The sequence below is a fragment of the Taeniopygia guttata genome, chromosome 7 (genome assembly GCF_048771995.1).
Source record: "Taeniopygia guttata chromosome 7, bTaeGut7.mat, whole genome shotgun sequence".
Classification (NCBI taxonomy): Eukaryota; Metazoa; Chordata; class Aves; order Passeriformes; family Estrildidae; genus Taeniopygia; species Taeniopygia guttata.
In genome coordinates, this window is record NC_133032.1 from 21179397 (window position 1) to 21196360 (window position 16964).

The 16964-nt window shown below is 39.8% G+C and overlaps 1 protein-coding gene across 5 annotated transcripts in view; it reads left to right on the top strand.

The window, feature by feature from the left end:
- PARD3B (par-3 family cell polarity regulator beta) overlaps nucleotides 1-16964 on the top strand; it is a 394980-nt gene that overhangs the window by 276572 nt on the left and 101444 nt on the right. The gene's annotated exons all lie outside the window — the stretch shown is intronic.

The window sequence follows — 16964 nt, forward strand, 5'->3', positions numbered from 1 at the left end:
AGCAAAGGTCAGGCAGCTGAATTTCTCAGTGGGCATTAGGAACTGGGCTGAAGAGCAAACAGATATGTTGTAAGTTTTTTATTGTGGGCTTTTTCAGTTGCATCTAAGATTTAGCTAGTCCACTCTGGATGGAGTGTTGTAATAATTTTAGTGAAAAATATCTGTATGTCAATTTATAAATACCAATTATTTATTTCAATTTCCATAGGTGCATACAATGGATTATAGATTAATAAACACTGCTGGGAGCTAGAGGGATTTAGAGGATATTTGGTAATATTTGAATATTACCATTAATAGTGGTGGGACTTTTACTTTTTTCAAATACATGAGTCAGTTACACAAACCGTTCCTCATGCTTTGCAGCATTGCTCCAAAGTTTAACTTGGTAATGCCATGCTTAATCATAAATCTGATTTTATTTCATTTTAACATTCAGAAAAATACCCTCAATGAGGTTCAAGGAAACTGTTTGGAATATAAATGTTGGCATATAATCCCTTCAGTTATTGAAAAAATAGTCCAATCAATCTCTAGGTTGGCTTTTTAGCTCAAAATGCCTTAATGTGACAGGAATGCACTATAATCTATGAAAGAAATGTCTTAATTTATCACAGAGCCCATTACTTTGAGTTATATTTTGTGCTCTGGGTATCTGTACTTAATTCTTCACAGATAACATAGAATGAAGTCTTGCCTGTGATGTGTTTTAGAAAATAGAGTTTGTTTTCCAAAGAAAAGAGTAGTTTCTCTTACTGTGGAGGGAAGTGCAGTGCCATATAAGTTTTTGAAATCTGCTTATAACTCTACAAAACCAATGTTCTCGAGGTCTTAACAGCCAGCTGTGGAAGCTGGGCACTTCTTTGTGGGGAGAACATAGCTGGATCCTCTGCAGCTTTTGCATTTCCCCTTCCACAGCACTAACTTTGGTACTTCATACTCATTCCTCATGTACTAGAGAGGGCTAGTCTGGATTAAATGCTTGAGTTTGAGTTGAAAGTACACTGAAGACAGGCATGTGTTCAACATTATTCTGTGTGTTTGGACTTTGAAAAACCTTCAGTTCTGTTTAGAATTCCGTATGACGAAGAGTTAAATTCTGTTTTAAGGTACTTGAATCTACCCAAGATTGCTGCCAATTTTTGTTGCTAACAGAGACGTTCTCCAACCCCTAACTTTGTGCATCTGTATTTGATAAGGCTGGCAAATGTCTTCGATTAGAGTGATTTTTTTTTTGGAGTGGCCATTCAGAGGCAACTTTCATCTGTACTCTGATGTGTGTCATAAAGAAAGGTTTTTCACATTAGTGAAGTGCTTAATTACATTGGAGCAGCTGAGTTGCTTTGGGTTTTAGACTTATTTGGACTGTAAAAGTGGAATGTAGCAAATGTTACCATCTGCTGTTGTCATCCTGCCCCCCCCACCCCCTTCTCTCTTGGTGCCCCAACAGAGTCTCTTCCTCTGTTTCATCCTTATTGTCTGATTCAAAATCTTGTCAGGGTACTTAAGGCATGTGGTAGCTTCAAGGCATGAAGCAGGAGATCAGCTTTTCCCAAACAAGATTCCACATTTGTTCTGTGAATTAGGGGTTTTTAAAAGGTTAGCCAGAACTATAACAGCACCTTTTTCTTCTTGAAAAGTAAACTTGACACATCTGTCACATCTGAGGACTGGAAATTTCTGGCTTCATAGAGGAATATGTGTCACTGTGGTGTATGTTGTCTGACCTAACTATCCTAGAGATTTTTGTTCCATTTATCTCCTACACACTTTATATAATGCAGGAAGTCTCCCTAGGCATGATCAACCACAGAGAGTGAGTAAAACAGAATGGTTTCAATCAAGGTTTCTGCTAACCCAAGTTAGTTGATACTCTTCAGTCAAAGGTGCTAGCTTTCACTGTGGCAACCAGTAATAATTATTTTCTTTACAGACATTGTAGGTTTTCACTAGCCACTGATCACAACCTTATGCTTCAATTTGTAAGATGCTTTTTCTAGTTTAGTCCTAATGTTTGATCCCTTTCAGAAAAATAAATTCCTTGTGACCTGAATTTCTGGAGTTCTGTGATGATCTCCAATGTTAATATATTGATAGGAAATGCTACAGATTTCTTTGTATCAGCCAGACTGTATTCCCAGCATGTGTGTGACAAAATTCTAGCAAACTTGGGTTACTGTTTTTCCTGTAGAAATCTGTCCATAGCATGAAGGAGCTACCAAAAGAATTGAAAAGAAAGCCTTAAAACTCATATGCTGTTCAGTTTATTCTTACTGAATTATGTTCAAGAGACCTAATTTCCAGGCACAATACTGTTTTCCAGGGAGCTTGGCGTACTCAGAGGTGGTCAGTTGTAGAGTTAAGGACCCTGGAAGCCCTGGCTTCTCCCAGCAGGGTAGAAGCAGTGCTGCTGGGAGACAGGCTGGTTGGGTTTCCTCCCATCTCCTTGGGCAGCACCCCAGCAGGCTGCTCAGGGGCTGCTCTGCAGGGCTCCTTCCAAGGCTCTGCATTCCGGGGAGCAGAAGTGCTGGGCTGCCCTGGAGCCGCAGGCTGTAAGGTCAGACTTTGTTACAGAAGGTCAGGCGATCTGCTAAGAGGCACAGTTGAAGGCCTTTTTTATTTGATGTTAGATTGGTGTCAAATGGGCTTTTTCACTAGAAGGTGCTAAATCTCTTACAAATATTTTTCAGATTTTTTTTTTTTCTTCCAGTTCTGCAGGGGTCTTTGGGGGCCTTCATAGAACCTGCCAAAGCAAACAGCAACTCCACCCTAAAAATTGAACATTTAAAGCATGTGCAAAGAAGAAAGGTGTAACAAAGCTTTCCTTGGCACTGCAGAACAGTGTGGACTATCTTTTCCTACTAAACATTCAGTGCAGTCATTTTTGATTTTTAGTGTCCTGCATTTCTGTGAACAGGGTTCATGTGGTCAACACATGATTCAGAAGGTGATTTACCTTGCGGTTTTAATTGGATTGTTACTACAGAGTAAAGCAACACATCTCATTTAAGCAGGTACAAATAGATTCTTCTTCTGCAGTTTTTTCTTCCAGTGCCTGCTTCTGGTAGTGGTTTTCTGACAATTAATCAGGATGGTCCAGGAGCAAAATAAAACGGGTGAAGAGAACTTTGTTTTCTCTCGGGTGCATTTAGCTGTATTTTCTTAGCTAAGCTTAAAATTAAAGACCCATTTTACTTTACCTGTGTGGGGAGAGCAATTGAGGGGGTATGCTTCATGTGCTAAATGAATGTTAGTTAGTCTTTGCTAAAGAAGTGACAATACCCACACTGCTTGTAAAGAGGATTCACGTTAAGGCAGATCTGCAGCGTTGAGCTGGTCAAAGACCATACTTTGCAAACAAAACATATATCTGTCATAGCATTCCAAGCTACATTTGTGTATGCATGTGGCAATGAATGTGGAATATATCTTCCTTTTTATTTGAATTCTCTTATTTTCCTTTTCTCCTCCTGTTCCTATCATGTCACCACTTGGGTTAAATTTGCACTATGGAAAAGCTTACATGCTAGAGGCAAGAGCTACTAAGACAAAAGAGGGTAAATAAGCAAAGGTAAAAATGTGCATTTTTAAACGTAGAGCAGCATGGCCTAAAATGTGAGAGTTGCAAACGTAATTATGAAAATGTCAACAAACAGGCGGATGTTTTATAATGGCTCTTACTGAATGAACTTGTTTCCCAGCTGACTTTTTAGAGATGAGCTGTAAATTCTTTCATTTTTTTCTCCTTCTTGGGCTGCTCCATCCCACACATGCAGGTGTCACAGTATTACTTTGAAACTAGCTGTAGAGATGACCCTGGTTCATCTCCCTGGGACTGTGTAAAGCCCACATAAACAGAATAGGGATGTGTTAGAAGCATTCATAATCATTCTGAGAGGCTTAGGACTCAGTCTTGAAATGAAGAATATGTCAAAGGTATAGAAAGCTTAATTGACAGCCTTAAAAAAAAAAAACTAGCAACAAGTAACCTGATAAATGGCACAGACTGTTAATTAGATGTCTAAATTTACCAATTGTGTCAGGAAAATTAGGACACTGGGAACAATATGTCCCTAAGCTACTCACTAAACAACTGCTGTACTACTTATTTATATTTATCTGATGAAAAAGTATGTGCTGAAAGGATCACAGGCGGAAATCTCTCCTCTCTCACTAGCCTGAAGCTCCCAGGCCTCTCTGCTCACAAGGCTGCTGTGTCCTGATATTCCCTTGTCTAACTGATCACTGTAATACATGGCCACAGGAAATATTAAGCTGTTAAAGAATTTTCATAGTATTTATACAGGAGAGAACCATGGGGGACTTCTGAGGCCTAATGTTTGGGGAAGACTCCTTATAAATTCTTGTTTGTTTCATCAGGAAGTGGGCTGGGCCCCCAGTGATGAGAGAAAAAGGGAAGTTAGACTCCCACTTAGATTTCTATGATTTAAGTAGGTCTATATTTAAGTAAATATGTACTGCAAAATGTGGCATGTTTACATATGGGTATGATTATGTGCACAGATAAATACATATATAGCTAAGTGGGCACACATTTACATCATGTCTGCACGAGGACCCTGTTGCCCTGGTCATGGAGATGCTTCCTACTGCACCTCCAGCCAGCAGACAGCTCCCAGCCATGAGGAACACCATGGCTCACTTCCCATAGCTCCTGACCTTGGCATTCGTGAGCATCAGGAGGGATCATCATTTCAGTGATCATTAATTGTCTCTTAATTAGAAGTAACTCCTTACATTTCTAAGCCAGTCTACCATCCTTCCTTGTGCACCTGATACTAGGCAGGACTGACTACCTGAGAGATAATAATGATATTTTGAAAGATAGATGTTTTGCTTCTTCCTGACACTTGGGAGTGATAACTTCCTAGATGTGTTCTCCCCAGAGCCTGCTTTAGGCTGGTTGATTTGTTTTAATTCAGGGGGGAGTTGAGAAGGAACACGTTTGCAGCTGGCTGTGTGTGCAGAGCCGGGTGTGGAAGGTGCCTGTGTGTGCCCTGCTGGTGGTTGGAGCAGTTGGCACAGCAAGTGCTGCTGTGCCAGCCCTGATTTCTGCAGTGCTGAGCCATGGTTGGAGCTGTGCAGAATGGCTTGAGAGATGTCAGGCAGGTGGTGGTTTGAATCCTTTGAAGGGAAGGTCAAGTACTTAATGCAAGCTTCAATAAGAGGATAATAATAATTAGAACTCATAAGAGTTACTGGTTACAGATCCAAGATGTAAAGGGGGAGATACTGGGATTATAGGGATGGGAAAGATTTAGATGGGTTTTTTTGCAACTCTAGCAGTGAGAAAACAAATGATACCTGAGGTAGCTGGAAGGAATGTGTTCACAGGACAGCCTTGGGAGAAAGGTCCTTGACAGTGGCTGGTGCTGATCCCCTCTATCCAACTGCAGCTGATTCTCTGCAGCTCTTGAGCAATCAACACTGTCAATGAGTTGCTAACAGGAAAAAATACTAGCTAGGCTAGATTAAGGAATATAATCAAGCCTGCCTGCTCTGTAGGCATTATCAAACAGACCATTATGGTCTTCTAGATTTGTATAGGTACATTTCTGGCATTGGATAAAAGTGGAGAGATGACATTTCTGCTATAAGCACATTCTGCCTAGGAGAAGGGTGTTGAAAAAGAAAATTGGATGGCAGCCTTGCTACATCTTTTTTCAATGTGGTGTTGTACAAGATTGAATGAGTGAGGATTTTTTTTAAGAGTTCAGATGAGAAGTTCTAAGTAGCTCTTGAAGTAAAAGTAGATTGGATCAAAAATGTTCTGAATAAATTTACTATAGTCACTTTTTTTTCAACTTTGTTGTGCCTGACTTTCTCATTGAACAAAACAAATTCTGCTCTACAGTTAAATGTCAGATCAAAACAATTCTGTGTATTCTGATTTCAGTTCCACTTGTTCCAATACTGACTGGCTTCTGTCAATACTGAGGTGAGGGGATGGATAATAGTGGATCACAATGTAGGCAGTGTAGCTGAAAATTGGTTAATCTCAGAGTAGCTAATATAGCTTGTTACTTCAACCTTTGCATTACCTCAAGGCCTCCAGCCTTTGCCCAGAAGAAAAACTGTGGGAGAGACTCTTTGCATCCTGCTACTTCCTTGGCAGCCCTTTGCTGCAGCATTCCAACTGGAGTTCTAGGCTTTGTCTCTGCCTGAAGAGTATGGGATATCCCATTCTGCTGGGGATCAGGAGCTTGCTGACTGACCTTGTGCACAACAGGACTGGTTTTTTGGGGTTTTTTTTGCATTTAATTAGTTCTAGAATGAAGGTAACAGGCAGACCCCATAGGTAAAGCAGAGCTGTGAGGATCCTGGCAGATAAAGAAGTTTCATCTGTCAGTTCTTGGCTGTTTTGCTGGTGAGGCTTCTTCCCAAATACAAAAAGAATCTGTTGCCATAGTGTCCTCTGCATTTCAGTTCTGGAGCACTGATCTGTCCTTAAGCACTTCTGTAAGACTCTGCAGGGAAAAAAAATCCTTCCCGCTCTGGTGCAAAAACACATGGAACACTTTGAGACTAGAATTGACAAGTTCTGCAGCTTTGGGGAGGCCACACTTTGGGCCCTTGGAAATCATGCTATGTAAGCAAAATTAAGAAGGGGTGGGAGGGACGTGTTTCATATCACTAGCAAAAAACAATTGAAAATATCAGTTTTTCTAGCTTTGCAGGCTTTTGTGAGCTTTAGAGAGTCATGGAAATTGATACATTAACCTAATTTGCATGGATTATACTTTGTTTTGTTAACAGACTGGAAAGATCACACAGTTTTTGCATTTAATTTGTTTTAGATGAGGGTATCAGGTAAAGCAGTAGAAAAGGCAGAGCTGTGAGGATCCAGCTACATAAAGAAGTTTCAACTGTCAGTTCTTGAGTTTTGTTCTGAGCTGCAGTTCTGTGAAATGGTAAACTCTGCATCTACTGGGGAATTAAAAAGAGGGAGTGGAATGAAATAGACCTTTCTCTTTTGGCCTTGCTTCAGGAAAATGAACATTCCTTATGATAGGCTGTGATTGGAATCACAATTACATGGAAAGCGTGTCTTGAGCTTGTCTCCTAGGCCATACTCGAATTCAGGGAGCAGCTGCTAGAAAAAGAAGAAATGCCCAGGTGGGGTGTTGCTCGTGTCTCTGTTCATATTTGTCTTTGACTACTTGTGCTAGTAAGTCAAACTGGAATCAAATTGGTGTCAACTAAATACATTTTAAGAAAATGCTGGTAACAAACATAAAATCAACTCACAGGTCAAGGTATTTAGTGCACAGCTTTTTTGCTTTTCAGACTCTCCATTTCACCTTCTGGATATGTCTTGAGCAAGATAAGAACCTTTGAGTACCTTCATTTCTTTACTTTTCCTTTTTCATTTGTTTCAAACACCACTAGCCACATTAGGCAAGATGAAATTCTCACTGTCCTCTGTGTAACAAGAAAATACCCTATTTGGAACCAGTTTTCAACCAATCTGTTAAATACTAGTGATTTTTGTTAAAGATTTCCAATAGAAGCACTAGATCATTAGCTGGCTTTTACAACTCTGCTTATTTTAAGAATATGCCAGCTAATTGCTAGAGGAAGTATGTCTAAGAGTACAAAAGATGTAGTTGTTAATTCCAGCTATTGTGAGTGGACTTGAGGGAAATGTTTTTTACCACATGTACACCTATTTTATTTTCCAGTTATTGAAATTCAGGATTTTGGATTTGACCATGATTTCTGCTTTACATTCCTGTATCCTGTTGCTTTTTTTTGGTTTTTTTGTTTGTTTTGGGGTTGGTGGTTTTTTGTTTGTTTTTTTTGGTGTTTTTTTTTTTTTTTTTTTAACTCCCAGGAATTGCTGGACTGGATTTCTAGTGATACTTGTCTTTTCAGCAGCAGCTGGAAAGGAGACAGTGGTACAAGTGAGACAGGAGGTGGCAGGAAGATGTATGACTGCTGGGAGAGGGGTAAAACAATTTAGTTTTCCCCACATGGGAAGGAAAACTGAAGCCAGACAACTGGGCTTTTTAGTTACAAGACCACAACAAAATAACATCATCATGGCACTCTAAATCAATAATGCAACTTCATCTGAAATTCTTTATATCTTTAATGCAGTTGCCTAGATACACAACAATAATACTACAAAGACAACTCAATTATCTTAACAAAAAATGTTTTAAATGTTGTAACTAATAAATCAGAATAGATACAGATCAAATGATGAGTGGTATACATAGTTGATAAATTAGACACTCTTTTCACTGTTTCCTATGATAGGAGACCAAACATACAGCAAAAAAATGGAAATGCAGATTAAGTTGTTTCACAGTCAGGTTTCTAGTTTGTTTTACAGATGAAATACTTCCAGCTAAATGTAATTCATCAATTGCGATTGCTCGTGTGGTGCAATTTGTGTTCGTATGGTTGTGGGGGTTTTTAATGCAGTTAATTTTTGGGCCTGTTGCCAAAACATGTTTTACAAGAAGTGCGGAGTGGCTTCTCCTCCCCTGTGTTTGTGAAGGTAGTTTTTAAACAACGATTTATCAAGTTAAGAAATAGAAACAGTACATGTGATCAGTTGCAGTTCATGATGAATAAGCAGAATGTTCATGGTACTGAATACTGAGTGTGTTGAGTAATTCATGGGTAACTTGTAAGCCAGAATTTTTCCCTAGGAATTGTTTGATGGACAATGGCTAATGTCTGATACATTCAGGAGAAACTGTGATTGTATCAAGCACAGTTTGGAAACAAAAGAGGCTTAGGTTCATTGACTGACTACACAGCCTGGAGTAGTTTTTTATCAATGCCATTTAGTTTTTATTCATGCAGTGATACTGGCAGCTCCTGTGGCAGAAGTTTTAGAGAGAGAGAGAGTGAGGGAGATAGACTTCATCTGTGTTGTTCAGCCTTCTATGCCACTATGGGCTTTGAATTTAACTTTTTTTAAAATCATCCTCATAATGAAGATCTTTTTTAGAGTAACTTATTGGAGCTAAGATGGTGACATGCAGAATTTTTAAGGTATCTGTTCTCATTTTGTACTCTTGGTAAAATTAGCACCGGTAATTTGGTATTGGACATAGCTGAATGAGTGAATATAACCTTAGGACATGGAGCTATGGAGGTAGTGAGAAAAGAAGTGAAAGCCTTTGTTTGGTGAACAGAGAATTCCTGTATCTGAACAAGAAATCTGAGATTTTTCCCTACACTGTCACACAAAAACTACCTGTCTGGTAACATTGACAGCAATAATAAATAACTATTTTTAAAATAGTGTGTGAACATTTGTGTTTGGGAGTCATTGTGTGAAAGGCAAGAAATATGCAAGAAGAAAAACGTTTTGGGAATCTGGGCTGTTGATGGTGTTCATGCAATTTCAAGGTGCATCGTTTTAGTAGCCAGCAAAGTAGGGTACTTGATTGTTTTAAACACTGTTCTAGCAATTTTCTGTCTTTGTCCAGAAAAATGTATTTCTTTATCTGATTGCATCAGCGCTACCACTTTTAAGATTCAAGAAACAGGAGTGATTGCCCGGTTTTCATTGAAACCTTCCAAAGAAATTTTCTGGCTCACAGTTCATGACCAATACTGTTGCAAACAGATATGACAGAGCCATGTAATTCAATAATTGACTAAAACGTTTAGTGACTTAGTTCCGATATTTATTTTTTATTTATAAAGCGGTACCAAGGTAAGGATTTTGGTACATTCAGTTTAACTAATCAGTCTGCTGCGAGAGTCTGTTGTTTAATGACTGGATGAAACCTTCCCTATCCTGAACCATTGTCCTTCAGTTGCCAGAGCCACATTTTGTGAGTATGTTTGAGTCCTTTGCTTTTTCCTGTATTGGTTAGTCACTCTAACTGACCAATAAGTTTTGGCATGAAAATAGCAGTGGAATCGTGGAGGGTGAGCAGTCTGGCTGCCTGGTTTTTATACATGCCATGTAGGATTACTGTTGCTGAAAATGACCAGTAACTAAAAGCCACAATGTCTGAGAGCTGAAGATAGTTCTTAAAGCTTAAACTCAGCCATAACCAATCAATTTGATTCCTAATAACTATTTTCAAAATCCACCAAAACCTGGTGGCAGAAGAGCTTGGCAAATGCAGGCTGAAGTTCACCTTCCCTGAACATCCCCATTTCCTAGGTCCTGCTCCTGATATTTTGCTTTGTATCTGGTTTACTGTACCGAGGAGAACAGGGGAGAGCTTCCTCTGGAGAGCTGTGGTGGAGGTTTTTGCTTAATTAACTGGCAGAGGGTATGTCTGAGAGTGCCTCCTTCAGTGCCTCCTTCAGCCCCACAGTGGTGTTAATTTCCTGCAAAATACAGGGGGACATATTCCCATCAGTATGTCCACACAACTCTCAGTGGTGCTAGTGAGAGCTGGGTGCTTGTGTCAGAGGGGAAATTGCTATCTGTGTGCTGGGACTGCATCCCCAGTCACTGAAGGGTGGAATTGCATTGTCTCACTGCTTCGTTGTTATGGATCATGTCTTTCAGCAGCTTCATTGGGTTTTTCTAAGCCAAGTTTTCCTAAGAAAACCACAGAATAATTTAATATCAGTTTTGTCAGTATGCCACATTAAGTGCTGTGTTTCTGGGAATTTCTGGGAAAATAGCAGAGGGGAATTTTGGCAGGTCAGACAGGTTCTTCTAGACTTGCTAAAAAAAAAAAAATTAATTTGTTTCATGCAGATAGCTGTTTGCTTGAAAGCTTCCTTTAGTACAATATGAAAGTGATTCAGCTCCCTAATCCATCACTGGAAGTCTCTGCTACCATCCAAGACACTTAAAGGAATCACATTTACAGTTCTAATTGATAGCCACTGTTTTGACAGGCAAACAGATTTCTCCTCCCAGTGGCTTCACGCAGTTGGCCTCCAGCAGACCTTACCATTAGCACAATTCTACTGAAAAGAATATGCAAGCTAATAATAAATCTATGGGGAAGGATATTAACCACAAACTACTATGTCTAATTAGTAATGTACAATAGCCAAGGCCAGGGAGGGAAGGTATTATTTATCAGAAGAACTGATTTTGACAGTTTAAAAACGCAAAAACATCTATTATTTGTTATGCCAAAACACATCTTTCAAAATACAGTATATACATAACTCTTCTCTTACTTTGGCATTGTTTTGAATGTTGCTGCTTTGTAAAAATGACAGCTATAGTAAAGGCACAGAGGAGGAATTTGTGTTGCTTTATCTTTAGAAGTCCATTTGAAATCTAAAAGCAAGTAGGGGTTCTTTTTGCCTTTACAGCCTCCCTTGCCTACTCAAGAGCCATCTCTCTCCCTCTTATATCTCCCTTCAAAAGCATCTCTTTATTGTGAATTCTCTTAGTTCAGAGTTTATCAAATACTCTGAGCCTGAGCTCAAGTAAGGCTAATGCATCCTGCTGAGAAGGAGTGGTAGAGATCTCTCTGGAGAGCTCTCTCAGCCACTGGAGAGATCTCTGCGTGTCCTCACTGCACAGAGCTGCTCAGTGGCTCGGAAGCAAGAGCACTGGTGCCCAAGACACATTCCCTTTATGCAGTCTCCAGCAGAAATCCCCAGAAAGAGGTGTTTCTGTAGCACTGCAGCAGTAGAGCATATGAAAGGAGTGTGGAGAAAGGAGGAGGGGGGAGAGTGTGTTGGGGAAAAGAAGGAAATTAATGAGAGGCAAACTTAAAGGAGATGGGGGGAAATAGTCAAGGGGAAAAAGCATCCCAGCAAACAGGCTAGAAAGTGAGGCAGGTGGATATGCAGTGGTAATGGAATCATAGCACTGAGCTGATCAGTAAAGAAAGAGAACAGGACCTTTTAAATTGAGCACATAATTTTTACCCTTTGTGACTTGATTTCTTCATATTGGAATGGATATGATGATACATGCTCAACGTTAACTACTCATTAAAGTCACTACATTCCACAGAATGGAGCCTTCATGAAGACTGGCATGTTGTCTCAATTGAAACAGGGAGGGGAGTCCTCTGTATTCCTGCTATTTCCCAAGGATGATTTTCCTTGGAGATCTTTTTGGAACCTGCAGTGTGCAGGTTTGCTTCATGAAAGTCAGATAAGCCCCAACAAATCCCCACTGTGACATGTAAGGAGAGGAAGGCACATGAGAAGGTGAGCCCTGCAGTGATGAGATGATTAGCAAGTCTGACACCTCAAAATATCATGGCTCTGAGTGCAAATGTAGCAGGTTTTCAGTTTCGTTTTGCAAATGTCGTGTGTTTAATTTGCCTCATGAGTTTTGTATCTGCACTTCTGATAATGTCACAGTTCTATGTTGTTTTTCCATAGCCAAGAGGGCTGAGCAAAAAGTTTTGTAGTGCAACTGGAGATTCTCATGAAGTGCATGAGTAGCTAAAATGCTAAGAAAAGCAGTGACTACCATGAGAGTTATGATATGAGAAAAATGAAAAGTTCTTCTCTGACAAACATGCATTATGCATGTACATATACATGTAATTGACACTTTAGTGAAGTCTAGGGTCATATGGCTGGTAATAAGTGAAAGAGACACCCAACATAGGAGAAAACCTGAAACAAAAGAAAAAATTCAGTGCCCTGTCTTTGTCAAGTTTGGCACCCAAAGAGTTACCCTTTAGCTCCCTTCAGTTGGTCTTTTCCCTGTCCCAACTTTAAGTGGTGCTCAGCTACCTGCAGAGGGCTGCAGGTGTTGCTGGGATAGAGGTGTGCTGGCTCTCACTTGACTGTAGGATTTTGAAAACCACAAAGTGGTTCTGGAGGGGCTGCTGGCAGCATCAGCAGACTGCACAGCCCCTCTGTGTCTCCCACTTTGCCTTACTGACTGCACTTAGAGGAACAGGTTCAGTCAGAAACTGCGTTTATACTTTGCTGCATGGAAAAGAATAACAAATATCCAGAAAAATTAATAGCAAGCCTAACTGCCTGCTTCTTTTCCATTTGCCCTTCACTTCATAGTTCTGAGACTATGAAATGGAAATTAGGAAAGCAAAGTCAAGGGCTGGTTCTTTCCTTTTGTTTTGAATGTGGAGTTACCATACCCAAGGCATGGATGGGATTGTTGTGTTCCCCTGGGGTTGGCAGGTTGCCATTTCCAGACCCCCCCTTACAGGGCAGGGACAGCAATGTTTCACTGCACTGTTTGGAACAGAATTAGTATTCCCTTCAGAAGAAATTACATGCTTGTAAAGGGAGACCAGGAGGGAAAAATAACTTCTGCTCTATGGAAGCTGGGACAAATAAGAATATATGGGAATAATTTCTTACTTTGGTAGAGGGTAATTCCACAGTCTGGTGGACAAATGGGCAGTGCTTGTTACATTGGACAGACCATAAATTGATTTTTTTCCTCTGAGCAAGCTGTAAATCGCAGCTGTCCTTATTTACTGCAGATTTTTCTTTTGTGATATATGTAATGTAGGATGCAGAATTTTTGTCCTCGTGACCAAAGAGACTAGCAGTGTGGTCACTAGATGATTAAAACATAATTGATTGGAAACAGGTGCATAGCTGCCATTGAACATTATGGTTTTCCTGGTCAGATAATAGGAGTAGTGACCCCTTTTCATAAATGCTACCTCTAGGACTCAAACTACCTCAACATGTTTTCTAAAAATAAGAACCTTGAAGTATAAAGGACGACTCTTCACAGTAGCCTTCTGTTGTCTGGATTTACATAGTAGTTGTTAAGAGTTATTCTATTCCATTGGCTCAGTAGCTGGACTTTGTGGGTTTACACTTCAGCTCGGGTGGCCCAAGTCTTAAGGTGCCACCTCGCTCCCTTGGGTTTTGTCTTTGGTCATTTTTTATATTGCAGAAGTACAATTTTGCATATTGTACAGATGAACAGGAGTAGTAACAATTTCCTAGTACTAATTATCAGAATGAGTTACAGTAACTCACCTCTGTCTTTTTAAGAGCAAGTTCTATGTTTAAAAAATAAGGTTGTGGGGGGCTCAAAGACTTTGGGAAGATGGATGAGGAGATTTTGGGAGCACTATTTAAATTGCCTCCATTCTGCAATTTCTAGGCAAAAGATCAGCTTCCTGCATGTCACATTTGAAATAGCATCCAGTCTTTTATCTGGTACTGAAACACAGATATTATTCTAGGCAGTGATAGCAGAAATGAAGATTTTTCTTTATTGCTGTCCACATGGTTGATACTCTCTTGAGTAAACTTTAAACTTCACTGTGTAAGTTAGGGCTTCTGTTTGACATTTCATTTCTGTGTGTGACCCTCTCCACTGAAGATTATAGATTATTTACCTGTGAGTGTTACAGCAGGCAGCTTCTCAGATTCAGTGCTGGGAATTCTTTCAGTAGCCCTTAAGTCTGTGAACAATGCGACGATCCATGCATGAATACAAATGTGATTAAGTATCTTTTCTCAGCTTTGTTTGCTTTGTTCTACTGATGCCTATGAGTTACATAATGAGTAGCATGTACAGGGTCTGCATTAAAGGCAGTTTCGCATTGTAGCAGAATTCATGGCAATTTTATTTTCCTTTCAGCAAAACTTCAGTGGGGAAAAATATTGCACTGTTGATTTATTTTGAATGGACTCACAGAAGTCTTACTAAGTGTGCCATGTGGATAGCTCCTTGAAGTGCTGAGGGTTAATACTCTCTGCTCTTAATTTCAAATTCCAGATAAATATGGTTTCAGCTTTGATCTTATCTGGACTAATTCTTTGTCACTGTACTAATTAATTCAGCATGCTGCAGAAAACATGCTAATTTGGGCATCAAAGAAATAAACGGGTGGGGGGAGGTTGTGTTTAATCAGAGTTCTTAAAAGATAAGTTCTACTCCCATTAGACTGGTACTGGAAGTTCAGTCATTTTAGTCTAGCTCCAGCAGTCTGATACAGTAAATAAAAAATAAATTAAAAATTACAAAACCACCACTTGTTTGCTTGATTTTGATGTAACAGGAGCATAATAAGGTGGATTTTTTTTTCTGTTTGCAACTTCTGGATAACTTCTCTCTTCCTGCTGATCATAATAATTTTAACTCTGATCACAGCATTAGCATAATGTCGATATCTCCCAAAATAATCTGAAGATAGCTAAATGTGAGGATACTCACATTCATGAAGTTCAACTGCATTTGTGAAACAGAGATAATAATTGTAGAATAGCACACTTGGACAATTTGTTCCATGCTTCCAGTGATGGAATAAATCAGAGGTTAGGTCACTTTTTCCCTCTTCATGGGAGCTGCTTTTGGTTGCCTAAGCTGCCCTGTTGTGTGCCATGGGAAGCTGCTGGTTTTGCTGCCCTCCTCTTGTTGCTGCCCTGGCAGTGAGCCCTAGTAGTGGGAGAACAGGCAGGCAGCAGACCAGCTGCAAAAGTCTTTCCTGCAAGCAAACCTCCCCAAATCAAACTAAAAGTTCTTTGTTTCTTCTTTATTTCCCAGTTCTCTTTCCAATTTACCCAACAGTATTGGTGTTGTACAGAGCACTGTCCCAGAATTGGAGGCACTCCCCACCCAGGAGCAGGGAGCAGCAGGAGCTGCAATAACCTTCTCCTGTGTTCATCATTTTATTGGCACCTTCCTTTCACCCTGCCAAAGCAGGGAGCTTGGGTCCAAACCTGCTCCTGGGCAAGGCTTTGTCATGAGGAGGTTTTGCTGTAATGTGTGTTGTACACTGGAAGGGGAATCTCCATCTTTCTGGAGCTAAATCCGCCACAGAGGGAATGGGATCTGCTCTCTGGAAGCAAGGGGCAGGCAGAGGACCAGGAAAGGAGATGCTTAATCCCTCCTGTCCACAGCCCCTCAGCACTGAGCTGCCCTTTTTCCATGTTTTACCAAAACAAGTACTTTCTGTAGTTATGTTAGCTGTTGCAAAGCTCTTGATCCCAGTGGTATAATACTCAATGGCACACTTCTGCCCAGTAAGTAAACATTTAGTAACAAACCTTTTAGGTGTTTAGAGAGCCACTAAAAATGTGAAAGATGTATTTCATTAATGCTGCTATTAACATAAATGTAAAATGAGCCTGGCCTGTAATCACCATCAAGTCTGATTCACTAAGGATCTTTACAGCAATGTTTAATACTCTGTAAAAGTGTATGTATGAAAGCAATTAATCAAAGCACAGCGCTGCTTCTAGAGTATTTCTTCTACCGTAAAAGCTGAGTGATAAAATAACTTAAAACACACCGCAGTAGTGGCAGTTAATAAGCTTTTTATAGTCCCTGTGTGGACCTGAAAATCATACCTTATTAGTATCTTTATCTTTCTTTCTCACTTATTCATTCTTACTCACATTTAAATTTAATTTTAAGAGTTATTTCTAGCCTTTCATAAGGGACCTGCTTTAATAATCTCAGCATTTTTCCCCATTTTGCTGTGAAATGACTTAGAGTCAGAGCTTTTGTTATATGTACTTTACAAATCACTCTGGTTTTTTACAAATCATTTCTGGAGATGTCAAGATCTTCTGACAGTGTTAGGCTTTGTATCTTACTTGATTGTGTCATGGGCACTCTTGAATTATTTTCCCACAGATGTTTGTACTTTCATTATGTACCCTGTTAGCTGTGGTAGAACCTCCTGATCATGGGCAACTGAATTAGCTAAGAAATCCAAATTGTTTGCATTTTAGTCAGCAAGCAGTTTCAAGGTTCCACCCACCAGATGTTTCTGCTGCTTAGAAGTCTGGGTCTATAGACCTGCCTGCTTTTTAATCCTTGAAGCAAATATCAACACATTTGAGATCTGGAAGCCCACAGCTCCACACGGAAACGAAGTGTTGCCATGACCACAGCTTTAGGTCTTGCATGCAAGACATTTATCCCAAGAAACAGAGCATGTCTGTAGTAAGTTTGTTTTCATTTTTATCCCTTAGAATCCTTCGAAAGAAGCATACATATGCTTTAATGCTATAGCAAATAAAATGGCAATAAATAGTGAAAGACAACATATATTTGGTGTTCAGAGACTTTATTTCCTTAATGTTTC